This window comes from Vigna radiata, unplaced genomic scaffold, assembly GCF_000741045.1.
Source record: "Vigna radiata var. radiata cultivar VC1973A unplaced genomic scaffold, Vradiata_ver6 scaffold_269, whole genome shotgun sequence".
In the NCBI taxonomy this organism is placed as follows: Eukaryota; Viridiplantae; Streptophyta; class Magnoliopsida; order Fabales; family Fabaceae; genus Vigna; species Vigna radiata.
In genome coordinates this window covers 264,420-272,068 of record NW_014543977.1, presented here as the reverse complement: position 1 = coordinate 272,068, position 7,649 = coordinate 264,420, and the positions used below count along the sequence as shown (strand labels likewise).

The 7,649-nt window shown below is 35.1% G+C and overlaps 1 long non-coding RNA gene across 1 annotated transcript; it reads right to left on the bottom strand.

Annotated features, from left to right (window-relative positions):
• Positions 1 to 4,678: 4,678 nt before the first annotated feature.
• Positions 4,679 to 7,344, bottom strand: LOC106755047. The gene is made up of 2 exons (XR_001375367.2): positions 5,128 to 7,344; positions 4,679 to 5,045 (listed from the first exon to the last, which is right to left on the bottom strand). It is a non-coding gene; the product is annotated as an uncharacterized LOC106755047 (long non-coding RNA).
• Positions 7,345 to 7,649: the final 305 nt, after the last annotated feature.

Here is a 7,649-nt window from a genome sequence, read left to right as displayed (position 1 = left end):
TAGTTTCTACACCATGAGTTTTACAAAGAAAGGTTTCTTGGCGATGGAATTCGATATAAATGTCATAATCAGTGTCTGAAATCACTTGTATGTCCAAGAAGTCTTAAAAAAGTTGTTCACTACAAAATCAGTGGCATTTTCAAAGTTGATCTGTCTGTGCAAAACCTTTGCCTAAACTCCCCACTTATTTGGCTTTTGCTACCAATGTGTTTTCTGTACCATGAGTTTTACAAAAAAAGGTTCATTGGAGATGAAGTTCGATATAAATGTCATAATCAATGTATGAACATAATCAAAGACAAACTTGTGAATTTCTAACAACTTATTTATGAGAGTTTTAATTAAATACTTTATTTATCATTTAAGAAATAATTTAAATATTTATTCATATTTATATTAAAATATTTAAGAACCACATGATTATGTAATCAATAAAAGTTTCAAAAATTATAGGTGTGAACTAATAAATATAATTTCGAGTTTAAAAATGTAAGAAGAATTCAATGTTTTGTTTTGGTCAAAATTAAAGCACTTGAAGGACATCACCGTGAAAGGAAAGGAACACCATAAGAGCATAAAAGAAGTAAAGTAAAAAATTAATTAAAAATACATTACATAAACTTTTGTAGTGTTATCTCCATGTGGACCAAAAAGTAGCGAACCAAAGAGGACAATTCAAAATGTAGCACCTAATTATAATGTGCTAAATCTTTGAAACCAGATTCATACTCTCTTACTCAACTTTTCAACAACTTCACATTAATTTTTTCTTTAGTCTTTGGATGGAGGGAAGAAACAGTTGAGGTTGAAAGGGAGGGTGTAGAACTCTTCATTTCAATTGTCTCCTTTAAATGTTCTGAACTTAGTCCACCATGGCATTCCCCTATCTTTGACATTATCCTTGTAGTCAAGAGTGTTTTCCAAAAACACAACAACAATCAATGCAACCATTGCAGAAGAAAAGAATATAGTATTAAAGAAATCATTGAACTGCAAAACCATGAAAACAATGACCTGTTAGTTTTATACTTAACTAATATAATGAGGGAGATAAAATAATGAACTCACCCATCTGGCATTGGTATGACCAAGGCCATGAAAGGCCCTGATAATGTATTCTCTGAAATGCTCAAGAATGGACAAACCTAAGAACACGAAAACAAAGATTTAATCATTGAGTTCATGTTATAGTGAATTGCAAAACAAAGATTTAATCATCAACAAGCTAAAAAAATCTAATCAGAAATGGGAGAGGAAATAAGGGTAACAAAATTATCTATAATGACATTATTTCTAGTTTAGGTTCATGCTTGTGTGACCACGATTTTCCATCTACTAAGCTATCTGAGTTAGATGTATAAATGCAGAAGAATAAATGAATAGATGGCATTCTGATAAAAATATGCTAGAAAGGGAGAATTGTACCACATGTATCAGACAATAATAGAAAGCTATCATATAAGAAATAATAAAAAAAAATTAGTTGTTATAACCCAAATATTGCACATATATATATATATATTTTTTTTTTCTAAAATCATCTCGGCTTAAATAAAATACACCAGTAGTTAAACTTTCATGGTTCCAGTTTACAAAAATAGTTATATACATTGTTTGGTTCTTCACGTGTCCATCTAAAAATTTAGAGTGATAGAAATCTTATATGTCATAAGATATGAAACATGCCAGACCTACTCAGCCGCATTTATATGAACCATTCTCAGCTTAGAATAGTCATGAATTATTACTTTCAAACATCCATTCAGTGGTAAAAGAAAATAATGAAATGAATAGTATTCAAAATAAAACTAGTACTTGGAAGGTATGGCTAATCCTTACACAGGTACACGACTTATGGGAAAAAAACATGCTAGACTGAAAATCAATAACTTTAATAAATTAACGAAAAAGTGCCTAAAGTATGACAACATACAAAATTAAACAAGTTCCAAGAAGGAATAACATTCTGCACTCTTCTACAAGAATCAAACTTTGTACCTGAAAATTGTCTAAAGTGAGATACTAAATTTTAAAATTTGAGAAGCAACATGGCATGGCCAATTTTGGGATCTATGTCATTTATTTTTAAATTATTTATTCCTCCTTTGAACATATATCTGAAAATTTTGCAATACAATACCCTTACTCCAACAAAACCGTGAAGTTCAATTGATGTTAGCAGTTAAGCTCATGCGTATTTCACATCTCACAAAAAACGTGTAGTAGTACTTAGATGGCAGCCAAGCTCATTCACTCATTCCCAAATCATGGATCAACATATAATTATAAGGGCTACATCATTCAACAATCATCTGTACCCAATTTCTTTAGAAAACACACCAAATTTTCAACAAAACACCAAGTAAGATGTAAACGATGGTAATAAATTTCAGAGTTACATTTCTTATACAACAACTTCAAAGTATGGTCACCCAAGGACATGATGTGCCCGTGAATTTTAAATAGTTGGCTAAAAGAATTATGGTGCAACAAAGAAGCAAAATTTAATTTGCATACATAAAAGAATTTGGCGAAACAAGGTAGCAAAATATGGTAGATTAGCTTTAGCACAACATGGTTCAAGAAAATATCATACACCGAAAATAATCTCACTGCATGATGACGTGCTCCAGCTTGGAGGTGAATGAACTCGGGTAGCGGAAGGAAAATGAAACTACAACAGCGGAGATGAATGAATATGGAGATCGGTGTTGGATGAAGATGCGGTAGCGGAAGAATTCTCAATGAATCAGTGATGGTGAAAATGAACTGATTCAAGATGATGTGCGGATGAAGTGCTCGATGGTGGATGGCACTAGTCAGAAGGCTTCCATAATTGGAAGGAACTAGGTGGTGAGGGAAAAGCTCTAGGAAAGATGACTTTGGCAGAGTTTTCTCTAGCTGGAACTGAGTATCAGCAAAAGAAATTTCTCATTCATTCCAAAGTGTTTTACAGAATGATGCTGCCATGGATTTATAGATAATCCATTCAGCCTGTAGTATGATTTACATTGTCGTGATAAGTGGATCTCATGCCACGTGTACAAGCAAGGAAAACGTGAGTGATTTCTAGAAGAAGCTCGTCAGTCATGCGCTAAATGCTGAGAGGTGTTGACAATAAAGAGCATTCCATATTGCAGCCCCTTTCCATGCTAAGCTCACCTCCCCTTCTTGTGTAAATGACCTCTTTGCCCTTCTTGTTGGTTTGGTCTAGTGGACTTTATTTATTTGGTGGGCTTGGGCCCAAGTCATCATCCCCTCCCCATTGGAAAGGATTTGTCCTCAAATCTGATGGTTCGCCTGAGGACTTATTATAGCAGACTCCGTAGAAGTTCCTCCTGGGTCAAAGATTAATTTGCAATAAGCATCAAACATATCTCTAATTAGTTCTCTATGACCCAACAAAATGTATAAAAGAACGTGTTTAGAAGAAGGTTTCTTAATTTTAAAATTTTCAAGTTTAATACTACAAAAAACCGATCTTCTTTTGAAATTTTATTTGTCTCTTGAGTTAGTGCTATCCATAAAAGTAACCCTAACCCAAGTTGTAAATTGCCATGTATTGAAGGTTTTAACCGTTTTAAAGATGGCATGGCAATTTCTTGGAAAGAAAAGTGAGATTTTGGAATTTCAATAAATGGAGAAAAGTGAAAGGATAAGAAACCTCCCCTTGATAGACTAAGTTCTATTGTAAGTGTAAGAGGAGATGTTGTCCTTAGTTTCTCTTTTTCCTTTTCCTCCATTTCTTTTCTTTCAACTTCTTCCCTTTCTCTCTTTTCTTTCTTTTGTCTTTCTCTCTCCCTCTCTTCTCTTCTCTTTCTTGCTTCATCTTCTCTTCTCACTCTTTCTTTCTCTTCTTTTCTCTCTTGTTCTCTCTTCCTCTCTCTTTCTCTTCTTCTTTCTTCTTCTCTTTTTCTCTCTTTACTTCTTTCGCGTCTTTCTATTCTTTCATGTAGTTTCCTACGTTCTCGCTCAATGTCTCTTTTACTTCCCTCATTCAAGAACTTCATGAGTTTCTCTCTAAATTCTCTTTGTTGACAAGAAAACTCACTTACATGTGGAATAAATGCTTTACCCTTTTGAATGAGTTCTCTTAAAAGCTCTTGATTTCTTTGATTCTTTTGTTCTTTTTGTATGACTCTAAGTTCATTTTGAATGATTGAGGTTTGTACCTCCCTATTAAACTTATCTTGAGCCAAACTCTCTTCTAACTTTCCAATTTTTTTCATTATGGTCCTAAGATTATGTTGCTTCTCAAATTCACTAATCCTATGACTAGACATCCTTTGTTCTTAAAAGTTCTTCTAATCTAAAGAGTTTAAAGATTTCACACTTGACAAATCCCAGGTAAGAGAGGTGAACCACTAGGGTTACTTAAGTACCAAGTCTTGCCTTAGCCAGATTTGTCTTTTGCTACTCACTAAATACCCTTTAAAGTAAAATTACTTCTAACAACAAAGTGTACATGACTCACACACAAACAAAGACAATCAAAGACAATAAAAGGCATGCAATGCAGACTCTAAACGAACTCTAATTATCCTACACCCCTAAACGAAACACAACTTAAAGCAATGTTAAAGTCTACTCCTATGGTGAGGCTTCTAGCTTTGGCTAACAAGACACACTCACCTGTCTAGCTATGCTAAAATTTAAAAGCAAGTAAAGTTGCCAAGAATTGGAAAGAAAGAGCACCAAGGACTCTTCTCACACCACTTGGACTTGCAATGGCCTTTTACAATTTAAAGAAATCTAACAAAAGAAAAACCTATTACAAAATTCAAAACAAACAAAACAACTATTACTACACAAATGTTGTCGTCACGGTTTGGTGTATTCTGCAGAGATATCATGCTCAACAATTTTGAACAGTTTTGGATCATGTCTAACTGTTGTCACGGTTTTTGTTGCGGCAACTTAGAAGGTTTTCCTTTGCTTTGCAGAACTTTGTTCTCAGCTTGGTGTACACGAGCAAGTAAGCAATCTGCAATCACTGATGCAATCCTTCACAATTGATAATTCCTTGGTTAAGTCAAAGATTAATTCTGCACAAAGAACATTTAGTAATATTTGTTAGCCAACAAACTGGATTCTCTCTCAAGGTTGGTAGATCAAAACAAGTCTCACAGCTACAGGTTTTGATATTTTTGTTTCAGCACTCAGAAGTAGTAAAAGAAAGTAGTAGCAGCTTTGGATTCTCTCAAGAAAATTTGCTTCTGCACTTGGACTCTCACAAAGCTCACAGCTGCAAGGTGAGGATTCTGTCACACTGTTGTAAAGAATTCTGCAGCTTACGGCTTGTACCAATTTGCTTCTTCCTTTGATCTTTTCACTCACCCAAACCTCTTCCTAAGGTGCTACCAAGACTAGAAAGCCAACTGGAACTGATCTGCAACCACAAAAGCACTCACACCGATCCACAAACAGCAGGTGTTAAGGCAGAAATTGATAGGTTATATTGCTACAATGAGAATAATCAGAACACACCCACTGTAATTGTCACAAACAGTTGGTGGGCAGAGTTCCAAACAAATCGAAATCAAGAAATTAAGCGTTATCAAGAATAGGTAGCACTTCAAAAGGAACTTAGGAATGATTCTAGATCAGATTTAGAAAACAAGAAACAAATATAAGTTGCAATGATATCCAATTCAACTCAATTATGATTTATGCAAAAGTGTTCGACGAAATGTCTTAATGAAAGGCTGATAACTATGCATCCAGTTGCAAATTTTGTCACTTGGCACGGGTTCTATTTACTTTTCCAGTTTAGCATATAATTATATTTTGAATTATGCTTTCTATTCTTTTATTTTAATGACTGAAACCACGCATTTTGCTGCCAAGATTCTTACAATATGGATGCACAATTAATCAGCAACAGTAACATCACACTGCAACTTATTCACAAAAAAAATTTGGCTGAAACAATGAAACCTGATTAACTATATTTAGCAGACAATGGTAATTTGCAAATTGAAAGCTTTCAGCAACTTTTATTGACCAAATGTGACTTTTATCAATGGCCAAATGAAACAGTTCATTCATGAATCAAAATTTGACTCTATGAGTTGCCATTTCAAGCTAAATCATAACCAATGCATTATGCAGATTTCAGCACAGGATTCAAAAGTTTTTGGATCAGTGATTTGGCACTTTGAGCAAGTTTGAATAGCCAAAAATATCAGATTAAAATGGCTGTCAGGCACTGCATAAGGCCAGTTCAAAATTTCACCACATAGGTTGCTCAATTCAACCAAAAATGATCCATACACACATGGAAATTCATCCTAATGCTTCAAACAAATATGAAACACAATTTGATGAATCCAAAAAGCAAGCTAAGTTGAACACAAACTCTATAGAATTATGAAGAAGTCCAGACAAGGATACTACAGCTGGACCGATTAAAAATAATAATTACAAAGACTCTCTGCAAAGATGTATGGAGCACGGTTCAAGCTGCTGTGTAATAGATTTGGAATTTGTAGAGTAATGCTCTCCACTATAATATCTTAATCATATTTTGTGGTATGCATTTTCCTCCTATTGCATCATATCCAACACTCACAAGCACACAAATAGCAATTGATTGTGCGGATAACACTTTTCCACCTGATGCAACCCAAAATTCAAATTTGAAATAGTTATACTTTGTCAACCTCTGGTACTGCTTTGTTGAGGAGATTCAAGATGCACGAAGCTTTTATTGAATTACTCCAATCAACTATGCAGATTTATCCACACACGGTTGAACTTGGAAATTGGACATAATGGAAACAACAATGAACATGACTTAGACAAACAGCAGCAGGATTTAAAAAATAAAAAACTCAAATCTATGAAATGAACCGATTAAAATGCTAAGACCAAATCAAATCAAAGTTGGATCAAACAAGTGACTCAAAGGAACCTATGGAATTTAAGAGAATCAATAGAACAGTGAACAGTGAAGCACATGAAAGAAGTGTTAATGACAGTATGGAACGAATTAGAAATGGAACTTATCTGGAGCATGATTCACACGAACCAAAGCTCTGATAACCAAATGATGACGTGCTCCAGCTTGGAGGTGAATATGGAGATGGGTGTTGGATGAAGATGCGGCAGCGGAAGAATTCTCAATGAACCAGTGATGGTGAAAATGAACTGATTCAAGATGATGTGCGGATGAAGAGCTCGATGGTGGATGGCACTACTCAGAAGGCTTCCATAATTGGAAGGAACTAGGTGGTGAGGGAAAAGCTCTAGGAAAGATGACTTTGGCAGAGTTTTCTGTAGCTGGAACTGAGCATCAGCAAAAGAAATTTCTCATTCATTCCAAAGTGTTTTACAGAATGATGCTGCCATGGATTTATAGATAATCCATTCAGCCTGTAGTGTGATTTACATTGCCGTGATAAGTGGATCTCATGCCACGTGTACAAGCAAGGAAAACGTGAGTGATTTCTAGAAGAAGCTCGTCAGCCATGCGCTAGATGCTGAGAGGTGTTGACAGTAAAGAGCATTCCATATTGCAGCCCCTTTCCATGCTAAGCTCAGCCCCCTTCTTGTGTAAACGACCTCTTTGCCCTTCTTGTTGGTTTCGTCTAGTGGACTTTATTTATTTGGTGGGCTTGGTCCCAAGTCATCACTGCAGCAGACTGAGA